This window comes from Cardiocondyla obscurior, linkage group LG18 (assembly GCF_019399895.1).
Source record: "Cardiocondyla obscurior isolate alpha-2009 linkage group LG18, Cobs3.1, whole genome shotgun sequence".
In the NCBI taxonomy this organism is placed as follows: domain Eukaryota; kingdom Metazoa; phylum Arthropoda; class Insecta; order Hymenoptera; family Formicidae; genus Cardiocondyla; species Cardiocondyla obscurior.
Genome location: NC_091881.1, coordinates 4,022,315 through 4,041,487, shown reverse-complemented (window position 1 = coordinate 4,041,487; position 19,173 = coordinate 4,022,315). Strand labels below are relative to the sequence as shown.

Below are 19,173 nucleotides of genomic sequence, written 5' to 3'. Positions count from 1 at the left end.
TTGTATCGAGGGGATAACAACGGGATAAAAATAATGAAAGAAAGGAAAAAAAAAAAATAATTTGAATGAATTCTCCTTTAACATTTTATTATTAATATTTTTTTACAGACTCGTTCCTCTTAACATATAGATTTCCTGCAGATTCTTGCGAAAAAAATTCTGCCTCTTGAATGGTGAATTGAAAAATCACGGCCTGCTCCGTCTGCGATTGATCCCGTACACTTTGTTATTACCGTCACGATATTTCCACGGGCCTCTAATAATTAACCGACTTGTCTCGAATCTTTAACACTTGGCTCGTTAATTTAACATGTTATTAACCTCGCGTAATGATACGTCTCTCCCATCGCCAGTTGAAATTGCTTAGTTTAACGCCTTCGAGACTTAAAATCTTTAATTTCGCATTTTCTTTCGTATATACGCAGTTAATGTTAAACAATTATGCGGCTCGAACGGGATCTGATAGAACAGCGAAGCACGCTTTAACCAGACGTAGGGTGGGAGGCGGGGGGGAGGGCGATCATGGTTTTCCTCTCCCTCCCGTTCCCCACGTTGATCACGAAATTGCCTAAAGCGTTGCAATAAGCCATAAAGATACCGTGGCGGATACCGGCGCGCGGCGTATACGTGAGCCCTTCCTTATAAAGATATGTGTATCCTGCATCGAGAATAATTATATAGACGCGCACGGTCCGTAAACCAGCAGATTCGTACCGTAGATGCACCCTCGATGCACTCCGTCTTCTCGTTTTCTTCCATCTTATCACGTCTCGCGCGCAGCCCGCACGTTTATTGACGTCTCAACGATGCGCGCACATTTTTCTCCTCGTCAGGAAAGCGTGACCGTATGCGCGTCGAATGCGAATTAAGTTCTCTCTCTTTCTCTTACTTTCTTTTTTCTTAATCATCTCGCGGCGCGTTTCCAAAAGATTTCGCTTCAATAGAGATCGTTCTATAAATTCCCGAAACTATATAGAATTTGTGTATCGCAGAGAAATGAATTTATTTCTTAAATAATGAAAACGCGTCTATTGGCTTGGCATTCCGCGCTCGAAAGTTTCTAAAATCGGCACATTGGTATCGGCATATTGATTGCTACATGAAACGGCTTCCGTCGGTTCCTGCAGGTGACAATATCGAATGTAGACGCGTTGTACGTCGACCGATCGCAGTGATATCCGCCGCGCAGGTGCATCAGGTGCGAGGCACCTGAGGCCGTTTAACAGCTGATGCCCTCGCTAGACTTATCGACGTCGCGTCCGATCGAATTTAGATTCGGCGATTTTCTGCCATTCATTGATATCGGGCAAAAGAAAAAAAAAATTGGCACGAAATGCCAGCGCGTCTCGTTTTCAAACGCGGCCTCTCGTCTTCCCTTTGCCCTGTCGCGATCCGTTATTAAAGGCGATTAAAATATTATAAGGTAAACCGAACTCGACATAATTGTACGATTATGTTAATTAGACAACGGCCAGGCTATTTTCGTGAGCAGCACTCGTAAATTCCGCAGTGCGCGAGTAAATTGCCGGCTTCTCAAGGAAACTGATATAATTCCGCTGATACATATATTGAATAATAATTACATCGAGTAATGCGTCACGTACACACGCGCCCGGGTGCGCCGCGCGCGGAATGTCAATGCGGACGTGGCCCCGCGAAGAAGTTGCGGCGAGAGTCCGTTCGTGTTGAAGATCGTATACTCGAGGACTCGGCCGCTCCCGGCGTGTATAGCGTAATTTACTTTAAGCATCGGGAAAACTGAGGAAAAATTCAAGTGGGTTGTCGAAGGCAGCAATGTTTACAGAGCTTAAACGCGGCCGGGCATTGTCCAGGACAATAGTCTCGCATTACGAGCTTCTCATTATATCGGTGCAACTCTTTTTGTTCACCGACGGATTAAGGGCTCCGTCGCAGCGGGCAGTCCCACCTGGAAAGCCCCCGGAGGCTTTACAGTCGACGTCGAGTGGCCCGATGGAGGTAGGCTTAAAGGAATCTTTCGGTTTCGGGTGCGGAAAAAAAAAATGCAGTTGCCCGCTCCGTGTCGACAATACCTGAGACAATGTGCCCGTTCCAGTTTAGGGACGTTCCCCGGATTTTCGCAGCGATGCGACAGAAATCGCGGTTGACCCTCCGAGAGGATTTCGTGATCCTACGCGAGATAACAAATATCGTATGGCGCCAAAGAAGCGCCTTACAATTTTCCCCGTATCTGTCTTTTATTTATCGTTATACTTCGTCGTCGAAAGAGAGAAGTTTTATTAACGCGTCGTGCGTTATTTTATTTTCTTTAACTAGCTAAGCGGAAGTCTCATTACGACCGAATTTCTGCTTGTTAACGATAATATATTTTCAATATAACGAAAGTATTTTACTAACAGAAGATTTGTAAGATTTTTAGAGAAAACTTTTAATAGTAATAGTAATTTTTCTTAATAAAAAAAGTCTTTGGGCACGTGGTAAACAAACAATACCTCTCTAATCTCTCTAATCTATCTATGTAGCACGATCTAAATGTGTCCAGATTTATCGCAAAGGATCGTAAAATCCTACCAACATTCTATATACAGCCCCGGATAAGATCGCTACGGGGTCAATGACTTTGAGTCGACGTCAACAAAACCGAGTGTCTCGTCACGAAAGAGAAATTCGCGTTTAGCGAGGTCTTCCGAAACGTCCGGCTCTCAATGCAAACTTGTAAATATATTTCCAAGTCCGCGACGCATTGAAAAGACGCAAACTTTTTATCCGCGTGTTATCTTCTCCGTGCTTTCAATTATCGTTCACGAGAAACGTAGTCACACGCGCGACACTCGACAACGTTCGTTTGAACCGCCGCTCGTTCTCCGCATTCCGCTCGTTTCTCCGTAAGCTTCGCGAGATAGGATTGAGAATTAAAAGTACGCGAGAAGGCGAAAGTCGATAAAGAAAAGACGAGTCGCGGAAAAGGAAGAGTCGGAATAAAAAAAAAAAATTAAAAAATGAAGGAGAAAGGAAGGAAAGAAAATCTCTCGTCACGAATGTTCCCTCTTCCTCCAATTCTCCGCGATACGGGCGCCCGCCGGCCGAAACGACGCGAGGAAAAACAAAAGTATACACCAAGGGTGGGCGCGTTTAATTTTGTGGTTTAATTATTTTTTAAATTAAAGCCGGTGGTCGCGCGCGCGCGCGCGTACCTGACACACGTGTGCGGCGGCGTATGCAGTTACGCGTACGATCCATGTTTTATATTCTTTCCAGAGATAGCGGGAGGGTCGCTCAGGAGCCCGCGATGCGCGGTCGGGGGTTGGCCGAGAAGCGAGAGGGTCCGTGGAATCGGGAGACCGCGAGGGGGAGGCGAAGGGCGCTTTGAACGTGAAATACCGTCTCTAGTAAGGGCGGCGGCAAGCCGGCACAGGGATGGAGGAAAAGGGGAAAGGAGCGACTGGCAGGGGGTGCCTGATTGTGTGCTCGTTCGTTCGCCGACTCGCGCGCGCCACCGAACGCGGGGGAGATTGCGCGGCCGGGCAACCGCGAGGGCGGGAAAAAAAGAGCGAGCCGAATAAAAATGTAAAACGCGACTCGCCTCGGGGGCTCTCTCACTCTCTTTCTCTCTCTCCGGGTCGTGTGTGAAGATGCGGCCCGTATGTGTGCCCGCGCGAAATACCAGCAAACGCGGAGTGACCCCTTCGCCCGGCGGCCCACCACTTACACATGTAGATGCACATCACGGGGTAAGGGAGAGGAAGGGTTGCTTCTCCCCGAGGTTTTCATATTTCTGGACCTGTCCCGGTCGGCGAATCTCGCCCGGGCGTTTTCTATTGGCGGTCCCGCAGTTATTAAACCGTTTCATTGGGCACGGAGTTTACCTGTTACGCGAGGAAAACGCGGGATAAGGATATCGCGCCGGTGGATCTCTTCGTGGCCAAAAAAAAAAAAAAAAAAAAAAAAAACAGTCTCCCTCGGCCCGTGGCCCACCGCGTCCGCCTTTCTTTAATTACGCCTGCGGCCGTGCTGATAATCATCGGCCCGTCGTAAAGATGCGAACGATTAAAGGCGATTCGGCGAGCGCGAAAATAATTTTACGTGAAAACGCCAATGAAATGTTCCGCGCGGGAAGAACGCTCTCGTGGCGGTGAGCACGGTATCGCCTAGATCTGCGTTTGTGCGCACCACGCGCGAGTTTCTCGTAAAAATGTCCGTTTTCGCGTGCATACCTGTATGCCAAAGTATACGAGTTACTGTACAATATATCTTTTAGAGATAACACCGATATCTCTGATATATATTGTTGCCTTCATACGCGTTCTACACGGTATACACTCCGTTTCCCGCCGTATATTTGTACAATCAGAAAAATATTCCATTACTAATCGCGGGCAGGAAATGTTTTTCAAAAATTAACTTGAAAAATTCAGTCAGCGATCGCTGAGTGTCCCCGAATTTATTGCACGTGAATTACGATTTCTTTAGGAGAAAATGGGAGAAATAAAAGCGGCACGCAACGCAAACGCCGCAATTGATTAAGAACTTGCCGAAAATTATTTGTTGTTTAACATAGAGTTGAATTTCTTACAGAAGCTTTCTTGTACAAATTAAAAGAAGCGTCGATTAGAGAGAGAGAAAGAGAGAAAAAAAAACGTAGTAAAAGTCGTCATAGCAAATCGGAAGAGATTTCCTTCGGAGAACGAAACCTCAACATTGCCCCTCGCGAACTTCTTTACTTCAGCATTAAGTGTCTTTGCATTAGCGCGATAAGTCAGGTGAGCGGGGGACGCCGGGGTAAACCGAGGGGGAAGGTGGAAGGGAAAAGAGCGGGTGGCCCGTGGGCCGAGAAGATGTATTTTTTCACCCCTTTCTTGCAATAAATCTGCTCGCGGGGAATTAGTTTCGAGATAAAGTATAATATCGGGCCCCCGGTGGGTGACGTCAGAGGCTGCTCCCCAGTATTTATGGCCGCGATAGTGTCAGTCGTGTGCGCTCGGCGCCTGCTCTCTAGCAGTAGGCACCCAACCCCCTCTGGTGCACCCTCCAACATCCCTGTCCTCCTCCTCTTACGCTGCTGCCGGAAAACCGCCACCCGTCGGACCCCCTCGTTCCCCGTCGCCCACCATCCCGGGGGTAAATTATTGGAAAATAGTCGGTCGCTCTGAGATCCTCTTTCTAGCGTCGCGACGCCAGCGCGGAGCGCGATCCTTCTTCTGTTTTGTATTCCGCGGTACCTTCGGGTGCCCGTCTGATTTATGCCTCTTGCCGGCGCTCAACCCTCCCCCGCTTTTCTGGTCCCGACGTCCTTTTGAAACCTACGGGGGGGATGAATTTTGTCTCGCACGCTCCGCACTTTATCTCGCAAGCTTCCCGTCCCTCGTTCCGTTTCTCCTCCTTCCGAGCGGTGTATCGACTTTTTCGTATCCACGCCTTCGCGATATAGGTACCCGCGCGACGAAGCTCGGAGTCATTATTTCACGCGATGAGGACTCGCGCGTCTCGAGAATTTTTCAGAAAAAAAATTGCAAAACTAAAAATAAAGCCGATTACTTTTCGTTTAGTCGTGATTCCGCCCGCGTTGCTTGCACATTATGCGCCCGTCCAGCAGATGGTCGCGTAATCGCATCAGGACGTTCCCTTGGGAGGACCGATGAAATAATTGTGATGTCAACACCGCGCGGTGCGGCGGCTCTGTTTAGGTACATAGACATTGACTGAAGTCACCTCGCACTTGCCGAGCAGATGGGCGACGGACATTTGACTCGGCCAATTGGCCCCGGCGGGTGGGCCCGCCGACGACGGGGTGAAATCGATCCTTAATGTGCGCCGCGGGATGGCCGATTGCGCGGTTCCCCGACTCTTAATCGCGCCGATATCGCGCCGTCGACTGTATACGCAACGGTTACGCACGTCGCGCACCGACTGCGCGTGCTTTTCGGCCCATTGCGCCGTCACCCGTCGAATTTACGAGCGTCGGTCGCGCGCGGATATATACAGGTGGACGGCGGCACCGCAGCCGTGAAATACGTCCCGAGTTTCTCGCTCGGCCGATTAATTTTTCCTGATGAGATGCGAAGTAAGAAAGGGCGCTTACCGAACGTCGACTTAGAACGCGAAGGCAGAAAAGTCCGTAAAACGTCTAAGAAAAAAATAAAATAAAATAGAAAGTAATATTTAAAACACTTCAGATTTAAAAAAATCTCAGGGGTGATAGAAAACTTTTTTTTTTTAATCTCGCGAGACTTTTGCCGTCCGGCAAATTTAATCTACGGCGATTAGGCGGCTCGCATCGGTCCGGCGCGTCGATATCTCGAGCGGCGAGTATTCCCGCGCCGTAAACTCCGGCGTCTCGTTAATTAGCGCGACAGGGAGAGGGGGAGGGTCAATTAACGCCAAAGTCAAAGTGCGCGGTGCAAATTATCGGACGATTACACGTGCCATTAGAGCCGCGCTACCGCGAGTGCTAGCCGATGGTGAGGAGAAACGAAGACGGGCAAGGGGGTAAGGGAGCGAAATCGCCAGAGAAGGGGGCGGGAAGAACGGGTGAGAGCGTGCAATCGTCTAATTTACGCAAATTGCAAATCCGGGCCGACCGATGCCGCATAATGTCGCCGAATGCCGGCGCAAGCTAAGATCTAATAAAGCGACAAATCAATCTAACGAGCGACACGCAGACGCTCGGAAATGCCGTTTAATGCGGCGCGCCGTACGTTGCATTAACGACGGCACTAACGGCTTCCCTATGCACGCCGTGAACATTCCTAGACGCGGAATGCGTGCGATTCTCTTTATCTTGATCAGCCGATATTTAGAGTACGCCTAGGGATACGCTTGCGAGGTTCACCAACAGCTCCAAGATTTCTTTTCCAAACGCGCGAAGGTCGACGGCGCGACAGACGCGCGTACGAGATTTTAAATATGAAATACTCAATTTCCATCCGAAGTGTGTTAAGACGTCGAATTAAAATGGCACGTGCATACGTTCTAATGAAAAGATTTCGCGATAATTTCCTTGGCAAGGGGGGCAATTTATACTTCGAGATTTTAGGAGAAAAGATACGTTTTCTCGAAGGTAATAACTCACGCGAGTAATCATTATGCCGCCTGGCCTTACATTATCGGTCTGTCTCGACGAAAATTATGTCGCTGGCGAGCGTCATGGTACGAGCGAGTATTGAATTCAATAACGTCGGATAACATCGAGAAAGAGACATAGGCGACCGACGAGCGGATGATACGGCTTCGTCGTAATGACGCCGAGAGTGGCACTCACCACTATCTGCGGCCCGGCGCGCAAAGCGATGGCCGAAATTAATTTTGGGCTTGACGTACGGCGCCTCATAATATTGTCTCATAACTCTCCGTCGCAATGGGGCTTATCTCGCGCGCAGTGGCGTTTCAATTAGCCCGGCCGGTGGGCCCCGTCCCGAAAGTCTTATCCACCGCGTTGCATAATGCACGCATAAATACGCCGTTCGCCAATTAATTTTCGCCGGCGTGGATTCTCCTGCGCGGTCGGTACGTCCGTCCGTCCGTCCGCGTCACGGATTTCGAAATTCACCGCCTATCGCGCGGAGCGGATCTTATCAGCGGGACCGACGTCCGTAATGAACGCGTCGTTTTAACGACTCCTCCGAAGTTTGACGCCAACAGACCCCTTTTGCCGGGATTTCCGCGCGTCGCCGGTGAGTTTCATTTGCGTTGGTGAGTTCCCTATCTTAAGACAAATATCGTACCGGACGGGTTACAGGCGCGATTACATTTTGCGAGAGACGTTCGACGCGGCGAGACCGGCCGGCCGGTGTATTTCTGATAATGGCCAGCTCTTCTGGATGGAGACGTCATCGCGTTTCGTGACCTGACAATGAGAAAAGTTCGAAAGTCGCTCGTAGGTTCGCAGTGAAAAGGCGCTCTACTCGACGACGTGCTGTGAAACTCGAGTTACCTTTTTCACCCTCGTTGCCCTCGAGTGGCGGTGCCTTAAGAAGGACTAAGATCTGCCCTATCGACATCTATATTCGGCCGAGAGGGCTAAAAGCGTTTAATGCGGGCCACTTCTTAAACAATCGCGTCGACGAGTGCGTTGCCCCGCGATATCGTTTACGCAAAGGCCACGCGCGCGAATCAATAGAGCATTGGCCAGCTTTGTTCCGCGCGATAAATTAACGGCGCTTGACATTTCGAGATGAGAGAGCTGAGGTATTTTTTTCGATAATACAACTCTCAAGCCTAGGATATTCCTTTTAATTTTATTTTAAAAACCGCGTGAATTCCAAAATTGACATTGATAAGACTGTCATAAATTTGAGTATTCGCCTTTTTTATTTTTCAGTATATTAATTTTTTGTAAGCCAATTATTCTATTCAGAGAAAATACTCGACGCGCTTTAAATTTCCTGCTGTCGTGGTCGAAAGAACTGAAGAAAGAACTAGGTAGCCGAAGACAATGGTTCACTCCTACGTTCCTAGGCATCGTGATTCCGCAAAATGTTGGGCCGCGGCAGGCGGATAGAAAATAGTGGGATGAGGAAGGACACAAATCCTTTTCGAGGTAGGCGATTTTCGTGGGCTTTGACTTTTCGGCTCTCCGCTAACGCGAAATGAGTCACGCCCACCTCGTTATCGAGCACGAGCTGCTTGTCCAGACTCTATTTTACGACTGTCTAATATATGGTTGTCATTGTTGCGCATGCTACTTTATTTAGAGCGGGCGATAGTCCGTTCTCGCCCGCTGCGAAACAATTTCTCGTGAAGTAAATTCCAACAAACATCAAAAGGGCCCACTTTATTTATCTTTAATTATATACCAATTTTGAGTAAATTAATTAAACGCGTCAAATACATTTCGATACAATATATATTAAAAAAAAAATTTAATTAAAATAATTGTTGCACTTTTCAATAATGCTTTATTAAAAATCGTCGAACTAACTGCATAATAATGCAGCTGCTCGACAGTTAGAATGCAACTCGTCGGAATTAACGCGTCTCGGCCGAGCGTATAATTAGAACCTGATTTTTCAACGCGAACGCACGAGAAGCGATTGAGTTTTAATGATAGAAATTAGAGTGGACTTCCGGGGGAGTTCCTCGAGTCGTTAGGGCGGAATGTACCACCGGGCAAACAAATAATCCGCAGTTCAGAATATATCCCCGGCGAATCAATAAAATAAAAATTATCTAGCTCGTCTGTCGATCGTATGAAGCGTATGTTTAAGAAATATATTCAAGAAAAATAATCGCGATCAATATTTTCTGTTGGAAAGGAGAAAGAATTACAACGAGAATTATAATAACGCAAACCAGGCGCCCGACTGAAAAGATATGTCTTGAAAATTCCGATCCTCTTCGTCAACCCCTCGGGAGTGCAAGAAAGGAGGTCGGTGACGAGGGGCTGGGGGAAGGTGGCGGAGAGACCGGCTTACGTGCACGAGATCGTTTTTATATTCTACGGGGGTTGGTACCGTCCCATAAATCAGGCACGGGCGACCATAAAACCGTGGTATTCGCGCCAAGGGTATGCGGGAGTATATCTCGCTGCCGTCTCCTAGGAGTGTCTTCTAGCGCAGGCAGGGTGCCTGGCGCCCCCCCGCACACTTTTCTCCTTTACGAAGTTCGTATATACGCGGCGCGGACAATGGGATACGTAAGACATTGCGACACTCGGGGTGGACTTGGGGGAAAAAACACAGAAGGGAAAAGCGAGATTGTTGCGGGGTACCTGGCACTTTTAAGCCGGGTACACCTCGCCCTGCGAAACTTTTCAAATTAGGTATTAGGGCCAGCAGAGCCACATCAAAAATCGGGCAAGGCGAATGACAGGAGGGTCCTCTATACCCGGGAATTAAGGTAAGAGGTTCGCCGCTAACTGGAGCTTAATGCGAACAACAAAATGAAGGGAGGGCGCCTAGGTGCTCCCGAGAGCGAGGCCTCGGCTGTGCAGCTTCTCTCGCAGCCGTCGTTAAAGAACGGCGCGAGCCTGCGTTTTCAACGTAATGCAATGATGCGATTAGAAAGATTACTAAAGTAGTATCACCCTCGCGCTGCTATTTCACACCTCGTTATTTAAATTATCCCGCGCAATTAATCTCGTAATTAATAACTTAGTGATTTAAATCCTCGTATATTAATTTTTTTTTAAATATATAAAATACCGAATTAGAAAATAATAAAACAAATATCAATTTTCTCTCGTGTGGTTTGCAAAAGAAAAAAAAGAAAAAAAAAGAAAAAAAAATTGAAAGAAGCAGGAGAGAAAGGGAGAGCGAGTGACCACGCCTCGAGCCGAAGATAAGGCTACGTGCGCATCGATAAACTTCAATTTTGAACAAACGAGGAAAGAACCGGGCCGGATGTATCCTCGACACGCCCCGACACGATGTAAAACCACGATGTAGTGGCTCTTATCTGCGGCCGGGACCAGCAACGAGATAAGTGGCCGTTTAGGCCATCTTCGGATACGGGGAAGGGGTTGCAGGCCTCCGACTATCCGCCGACGAGGTAGATAATCGCGCTCCTCCGGAAATCTACTTTGCATCGGCTATCACGTGGCGCGGTTCTCGTCCGCTACCTGTTTACACATCCGCGGCGCCCCATTTAATTTACAAACGGTAATTGCGTAATTGTGAACGGCCGGCCCTCCCCTCTCGGCCCGGCCGTCTCCCTCGCGTTGCTCGCAACTATTGTAATCCTTAACAATAGGTGGTTGTCGCGTTCAACAAACGGCGAGCGTAGACGCAGATCTTGTACTCAGATATAGGTGCACGTTCGAAGGGAATTCTACGGGAAAGAGACGTGAGGATATTTCCGTTGGGATTTCAGTGCGTAATCAAAATGTATCTTAAATGTATTTAGTCGGCAAACAGTCGGGAGCTCTTGTTTTATTTTAAAGCGAGACGATCCTCGGTCTTTTTAGCGATCAGCTGGTCGAAGCTCGGAAGAGAGGATCGGGTGTCGTATTGTTTTATTTCGATTTTAGAAATAAGAGAGAGTTACGGCGAGAGAGAAGTATGCGAGGCGTTCCGGTAATCGTTCGGCCGAGGTGCGATTGAAGACTCATGATTTATGATTGACGCGTTTTCGCTACGCAGGCAATAAGGTGACACAATTTCGCCTGAGACGCCGTGACGGCGGCGGCGTCACCCGGACTCGTCCGTAAAATAGAGCGGCGACCGGCGACCAGGCTGTGACGAGGCGTGCGTTCGTCGGGATTTAAAAATATCACCGTGTCGGATTGCGAGCAGGCTAACGCGTGACGTCTCCGCACCATTATGGGACTATTTCTCGAACCTTTTGCGTTCAAGCGCCGACAGTCGTGGATAACTTTTTACAATGCTTTTTGCCTTGTCTTCGTTTGGTAATAGACGCGCGTGCCACGTCCGACGTTTTCTCAAACGAGTCGTGCTTGTCGATCAGCAGCATAGTTATCGATCACCGTTTATACAAAATTATCAAAAATATCTAAACGCAGCTCGGGCATCTTAATCAAACCGGATAGGAAAAACAGTGAAAAGATAATTATTTTATATTAAAAAAAAATTAATTATTAATAATTAATAATTTATTCCGAATTATACAATTATATACATATTTTTTTTCTTTTTTTTTTTCAAATAAAAATTTGAATTAGAATCCATGAAGTGTTCGCGAAGACGTGCTTCGTCATCGTCTATTTAGCGTCCACTTAGGACGATGAGTTCGCAGCGATCGAACGTAAGCTGGACGGTGGTTTCTCGGGCCCTAGCGCTACGCAACTCTCGTCATTGATGTCGAACGAAAGGCATTTCGCGAAGTGGTTTGTCACCGATCAGCGGTCGGAGCGGCGAGGAGGCGCGGCGGCGACAAAGTAATGGTAGTAGTAAGAGTAGCAACGGGGAATGTGCAGTTTCTTATCACGGTGGCATCGACAACCGTGAAAGATCTCTTTTCCAAGATGGATATACCTCTCTCTCACTCTCTCTTTCTCTCTCTTTCTTTTCCTTTCTTCTTCTCATCTCTTTTCTTTTCTTCCTCGTGTCCCGCCGTCCACCCTCTACCCCCACTAGGATCTATCTCTCCTCCAAATAGGTCTTGTAGTACTTAGGGTTCATCAAGATAACTCTCGGGCCCTGGCTTTGTGTCTCTTCCAAGAGAAACGCTGCAAGCGGTGGAGGTGGATCGAGAGCAGTGGGACGGAAGGGCGGGGTAGGTAGTAGGACATATTGTACGGATACTGCGCGTGGTTTGTTTTGGTCTCTCCGAGATGCGAGAGAAGAACGAGCGAGAAAGAGAGAGATATGAGCTCTTTTCGGCTCTCGCTTTCTCTTTCCTTCTCTCGCGGCGTCGTGACACCCTGGATAAGTGCAAGGAACGCATTGTACAAACTTCGCGGATCGCTGATCCACACCCAAAACCTGTCAGGGCGACACTGCTCCTCCGCTGCCCCTTCGTTCCCGTTCTCTTCGACATACACGCGCGCACACGCTTGCCGGTGGAAACTGTTCCATTGTCGCGCGAGATGGTCCTGATAAGTTAAAGTGGCGACCGTACGCGAGATGATCCGTTAACAATGTAAATATTTTCACTGCACGGCTTGTAGAAGATTCCCGCGGAGTGAACTGAATCTGTCCCATTTGCATCGAAAGTAAGAAAAGGAATCGTAAACGCTGAGTGAAAAAAAAAGAATGAAAAGAAAAAAAAATTACGATTAACATAAAAATTATTTAAGACGAATTGTTTCGTTTTAGAATATCTTTTCAATAATTTAAACTATCACTTCAGTCCTTCGAAAATAAAAAACAAAAAAATTAACAGATTCTTCTTAAACAAGATTCCATAAAAAAAAAAAAATCTTTTTAAAGTTGTAACCAAGGAAGAGAAGAGAGACGCGAAGCGTGCTGAACTTTCGGCTGTAGAAAACGCATCGTCGTGTCGGTGCATTAACGTAATCACAGAGATGCCAGGTGCCGCTCTGCCTCCTTCATCCTTTTCCCCTGCCACCTTCTTTTTTACCAACTCTTTTAAACCATCCGTTTCCCGGATGGACCTCGCGCGTTCGCAGCTCGCACTCCTGACACGCGTCCGTGCGTAATTAAAACAAAGCAACTAGAAAAAAAAAAAACGTTTCACCCTGCCGTCGCACCCGTGCGTCGCGCCCGGGCCATCAATATGGGAAGCGGGCGAAGCGCGCCTAAGTGGCTCTGTGACTCGGCAAGAATTCGATACTTAATACCCCGAAAATACGTGCCGGTTGACCGACGCGAACGATACGCGGCCGGTTCCTTTATCCCGGCGATCGTCAAGCTGATCATCGGGCGCCGTAACGTTATCGTCGACCGGCGGATCGGCGATCCAACACAATCGTCGCGATAGGAAAAAGACCGCGAGAGAAATAGAATGTAAGACAAGCGTCCTACCGTTTATCTTCTCGCCGGTACGCTCGGCTCATATCGATTACTACGTGAAGAATATTAATAGTTCCCGTAATTTAATTAATTCTGACACGCCGAGATGCTATCTGCGACTACAGCGCAGCATCCAGTTATTTTCTTTTTTTTTAATTTTTTTTTTATATATATTTTTTTCTTTGAACGAACATCTTTTGCGATCGTGAACAATGACAGTCATAACGCAGTTTTATTTTTTTTTTACGACGTGAATTTGTGACTGTCATTTTTTAATTTTTTTAAATATTTTTTTTTTTTTCTACAAACGTACGGCAGAAAAAAGGGGGAAAAAAAGTATGGGAAAGAATCGCGAGCTCTTCCCGAATAAAGTCTACGTTCTTAGCCCGGAGGAAAGAGCGGTCGCGAGATAAGAATTTATCAAGGCCGTTGGAATTAATCTGGCATTAATTCTAATCGTCCCGGCGATTTATTAGGAGACGGTAAATCTGCCAGGAACTTCTAAAGAAGTAGGAAAGTTCCCTCGCCGTCGAGCGAAGTCGTAAGGAACTTCAGGACGCTGGAGGGCGAGGTGGGTGGAGCGGCCCCGATTTTGGCTTCTTTAATTAACCGCCTCCAGATCACGAAATCCTCGTAAAATTTATCGTCTATTCATCCCCTGGCCGTGATAAATACGCTCGGCGCGTCATTCATGCGGAAAACCCTGTCGCCGTAGTCCGTGACGGAAAAAAAAAATAAAATAAAAAAAAAAAGACCGACTGTGTGACACCCGGCATTCATTTCTAAATCAATGTTAATAAGAAAAATATGCCGGCGAATCGACGTGCCGTACCAACGTTACCTACTTGTCATAACTTCAATTCGCCGAGCGTGTTAGTTAACCCGCTCGCTTCCCCGACGCGATAAGCCGGCGTGATAAGCCGTTAACCTTGAAGCTAATGGGTGCGTTTAACAAAAATCCGGAGCGCAATTAAGAAAGCTGCAACTCGTTAACTACTCCCGTGTCTTTCACCTTCGACGATTCCTGCTGAATGAAAATACAACGTGAATATTCTATCGCTATCTTGATGAGTTTCTTGCTCCCTCGTGTGCCACTTTCATGTCCATTGCAAATTACCGCGTTACGCGATTACTCGTTTACTCTGGTTGCAGTACTGGACGCGAAGCTGTCCGGATTTATTATCTTTTTCTATTTTTTTTATCCTTTTTTTTTCTTTGTGCTGCAATTATGGCATCGTTCAAACAAAAATCAAAATAGCGAGATCCAAGTCCGTAATCGCGAGCTATCGCAAAGTTCGCGCGGCATCGTCGAATAATCGGACAGTTTAATCCATTATTCACAAGTTTCGAGAGCAAAATTTTACCGAGAACCCGTCTGCGGTTTCCGAGGAGAGGGGCAAACAAAAGGAAATCCGTGGAAAAAGTTATTATCGGCGCGAATTTGACTTTTGGGAGGACGGCCGGCGTTGTCAAGGAGGGAAAGAATAAAAAAAAGAGAGAGAGAGAAAAAAAAGGGAAACGGCATCCCGCATTATCTGAAAGGAGACCCTGGAGAACTGCTGCTCCAGTCTCCTTCGGTCTGCTTTTTTTCCCCTCTTCTCCACTCTCTTTATTTTCGCCACTTCCTACGCTCCTTCGACGCTCACACAGACGTGCTCACTTACTTTTCTAAACGCGAGTCTTTTATCCGAAGTCCCTTATCGCCGGTTACGCCGACCAATGAAGGAGGGATTGTGATTTTCTACATGAAGGAGGTCCGTGCGTGAAAAATGCACGGCCACGTACGGCCGTCTAATATATTAATTATTATAATTTATTATTTTATATTAAAATATATTATATCAATTTATTAACGCACGGTATTTAAAAATCTCTTGTAGATTTTTATATATTATACTATAAATTTCTTTACTTATGAAAAAAAAATTCGCTTTTTATTGCGTGCCGTATAATAATTTATAAAATACATCGCGAGAGGTAAAAAAGAAAGGAAAGCTTTCATTTTCAGAAATAATAATTTCTTGGATGAAACAATTTTCGTTAGAATTTCTTCAACGCTGCTCGTTAACTCGACAACTATTGTGCAATATATTGATGCCTATCGTTTCTCTTTCCGCAACGATATCGCCGTGAAAGTATCGACGTTTCCGAAAGACGTTTCCGTAACGAGAGGGCCAGGGAAAACAAAAGGGGTTTCCTTCTTTCCGGCCGTACTCGTCGCACGTATTTTCAGCGGAGAATAATAAATCGGCGCCGAGTATCCGAGGCACCGATATCGCCGCGGTTCAAAAACTCACGTAGTTAGGTAATTTATGACTATTTTCCGACGTCCTCCCCCAGTTCGACTCCGAATAAAAATCAGAGCAGAAAAATATCTACGTGAAACATCGACCGGTCCGCGCATCGAAGCGACAGCGACTAAAGACAAGACCGTCCTGGGAAAAATTCTGGAAAAATTGAATTTCTTATCGATCAGTTTCTTTTTTTTTTTTTTTAATAGAGTCGAAAAGAATCAAAATTTTGTTTGTTATGTTAATAAAAATTAATTCTAATAATATTTCTTTTAATTTCAAATAATTTTTATCAATTTTAATCGTATGTAGAACTTGTGTTGCGCGAATCTTTTAAAGCTTACTTCTCGACAAGTAAATCATTAAATGTATTCTTTGTTCGCGAACATTGCCAACGAACGAATCGGCACTTCGTGCGTCAGAAGAAGGGAAGGTAAAGAGGCAGCGAAAAAAAAATGGCGATGTCAAAGAAGAGGCGAACGAGATCGGCAACGACGAGACACGCGAATGGACACGGTAGCTCTGCGTATATCGCGCGGCGGAACAGAGACCGGTTGTTAAAAGAGAAGAGGCAGGGCGGGGGAAGAGAGAGAGCGAGATAGCCATTGCAAGATAGAAAAAGAAGACCTGCACGGGAACTCTGGAAGGAACGCGAGGAACGGAGCGAGCAAAAGTGAGAGAGTGCGAGAGACCGAAAAAGAGAGAGAAAAGAGAGAGACAGAGATTGAGCGAAAGAGCAAGAGACAGAGAAACAAGAGCGGTAAAAATGAATCGATAGGCGGAGTTTTTCATGACGTGCCGCTAGAGGCGCTCCAGGTGGGGGAGCGCAATAGGCGGAGTCAGGCTGATTTAGGGCCGCCATTTTGTGACAATGGACGAGAGGGGGTATGCCTATCTGATTGGCTGATCTACGGACTTCTCTCGTCCTGGACAAGCTTCTACAGATTGTTCTGTTGTACACACCGCCGGGTACTCCAGCCACCCGGCAACCCGGCAACGCCGCCACCCCACACCGCGGCTTCTCCTACCCTGCCGGTGACGTGGTCTATCTTTCTCTCTCGCTCTTTCCCCTCTGAACTCCCTTTCCCGTTGCAGCCGCCGTATCATCGCGCGTACACGTACGTACGCGCGCGCATACACGGAAGAAACGTCGAGTCCCGATCTGGTAACAGAGGAATCCTCGCGAAAAATTGCGAGCGTTTCATGCGCCGGCTTGCGCGAGCGCGAGCGCGCTTTTATCTACCATCAGAAAATGTTGATTGCAATATTTCGCTTCCGCTTAATCGAACGCGTCCCGTCCCTTTCTCCCTCGCTCCCGGACGAGCGTCGTCCAGGCGGACACTATCGTCGCGATCTCCCAGGATTTTTAATTCGATTGAAACAAAGGAGGAAAACGCGCGAAGAGCGCCGATTATGCAAGTCCCCCCTCGATGGTAGATTGATTAGATACACCGGCCGCGTTGGTATCTCAATGAGTTTTACATCACGATGGCGCTCTTGCGAAAAAGTTGGTAAATGTATTGCCAAGAGCGCTTTGTCGATTGAAACACTTCCTGAAATGATTACACGTTCCTGTCCAAGAGATTAAAATCGAGGGATTACGCTCTCGTTAAAATTAACTTCGTGTGACGAAACTTACGTGCGCGTACGGACTTATAAAATAATTTTCTTTTTTAATAATATTATCGCGCGAACGTCTTATTTAAAAAATATATATGTATACCGATTTTTCATTTCTACGTTTTCGGAAGGTAGAGGTTTTCTAGTCCTAATATTTTCGAACGCGTGGCTCGACTGTTACGTATCTGTAACATACATCTCCGGTGGAGGCTTGAGGCCGCGCAAAATCCACCCATCGTCGAGCGTGCGATGTAAACAAGAAGATTGCCGGTATCCGGCCGCAATTAGCGTAGGAGCGACGCGAGAACGGCTGGTGGCAGGCCAGAAAGTAACTCGTCGCGCTATCGGATTGAGCGACCTGGGGCAACCTGTAACACGGTAGATCGTCTCTCCGGCGTTGTCGCCGTCGCATCTCGCTCGGATTTCAGACTTCGGATTTCGGAGGGCGTGTGTATCTTAATCGCGGTATCTCATCTAGATAGGCCGCCGGCATCAAGATCGACGGCTCGTGTCGTATATACGCAGCACGCATACACGCACGCGAGACAGAGAAAGAGAGAGAAAAAGAGAGAGAGATAGATCTGGCTGCGTGTAACGCGCGTATACGCGAATGCGTGCACACATATCTGCCGGTAATCTTCGCACGTGGGGCACGTGGCGCGCGCGTTTGGCCTCTCGTTTGGCCTCTCGTTTTCCTCGATCTGATCTAAATTCGGATCGGCCGATCAGGGGAGGCGGCACGTCTCTTTCTCGTCACGGAAGGTAAATACATAGGATTCCCGACCGCCTCGTGCGCCGATCCGACGGAATTATTCGGCGTCTCACCAGCTGCGATCTAGATAGCTCTACGTTTTATGTCATTTCGAGTCTCCCGAAAAGTACAGACGAAAATATACGACTTTCCGATTTTTATAGAATTAATTATGATTTTTTTTTTTCAAATATATAATTTAAAGCGTTTCTTTTATTTTACTTATTTATTTGCGGATTAATTTCAATTTTTACGTGAGAAAAGTATCAGCGATGATAAAATTGAAAAGAAAAGAAATTTATAGGAATCAATATTAACCAGCCAATTGATTGGGAAAGATTCTAAAGATGAAAAATAATCCGCGATAATTTCATTCGTCATTGCGCCACAATGACACGTTAGGTTTTCGATTGGCCGGCGCGCTGATAAATTGCCGACGTAAATAGCACCGTGGCTCGCTCCGCGATATATTCAAAGTAGACCATAGAAATGTATCGTGCGTGTGCGCTCTGATGAAACGATTTGGCACTGTTGAGCCCGCGGTATCTGCCAATCGGTGAGGACTGCATTAAATCCACCGGGGAACATTGAATTTTCCGCTCGCGCGGCGGACGTGCCGCGCTTTGCATTCGTGGACACCTCGCCGTCGCTAACCGGAGGCCCCCCGGTCGTCCTTTCGTAAGTTACTTTCTGCGCGAAAACGACCGTGCGAGTCGTAACATTATTCCCCCTCGAGCGAAAGGCACTGAGAAAAATAATACCGATTTGCTTCCTCCGCAAACTAGCGCCGCAGCGAGATAAACGACCGAAGTAGGGTCCCGACGTTGAAGAGAAATTACGCCTAAGCGCGGTCGCCTTTTCCAACGCGTTCACGTTTAGCCCCGACCAAGGGAGGTCCGTCAACTGCTTAAACGTTTCAATAACGTCATCGATCGTTACGAGGACCGTCTCGTTTTTTTCAGTCCCGGACCGTCGCGCAGATACGCTTCTGTCGCCGCTACGCTGCTGATTTCGCGGGGGGGAAAGGGTGGAGGCGCAAGACGCTCGGTTTTCCACGCGTGTTCCTCACGCGTATTTCCGTCAACGGCGTTGACAGCCACGGCGGGAACATCCTCGACGGAGAAGCACGGTACGGCCGCGGGCATAAATGCAACGGCGGGCGAGG

At 47.3% G+C, this 19,173-nt stretch overlaps 1 protein-coding gene across 2 annotated transcripts in view; it reads right to left on the bottom strand.

The window, feature by feature from the left end:
- Nucleotides 1-19,173, bottom strand: part of LOC139109826 (GATA zinc finger domain-containing protein 14) — a 290,995-nt gene that overhangs the window by 79,131 nt on the left and 192,691 nt on the right. The gene's annotated exons all lie outside the window — the stretch shown is intronic.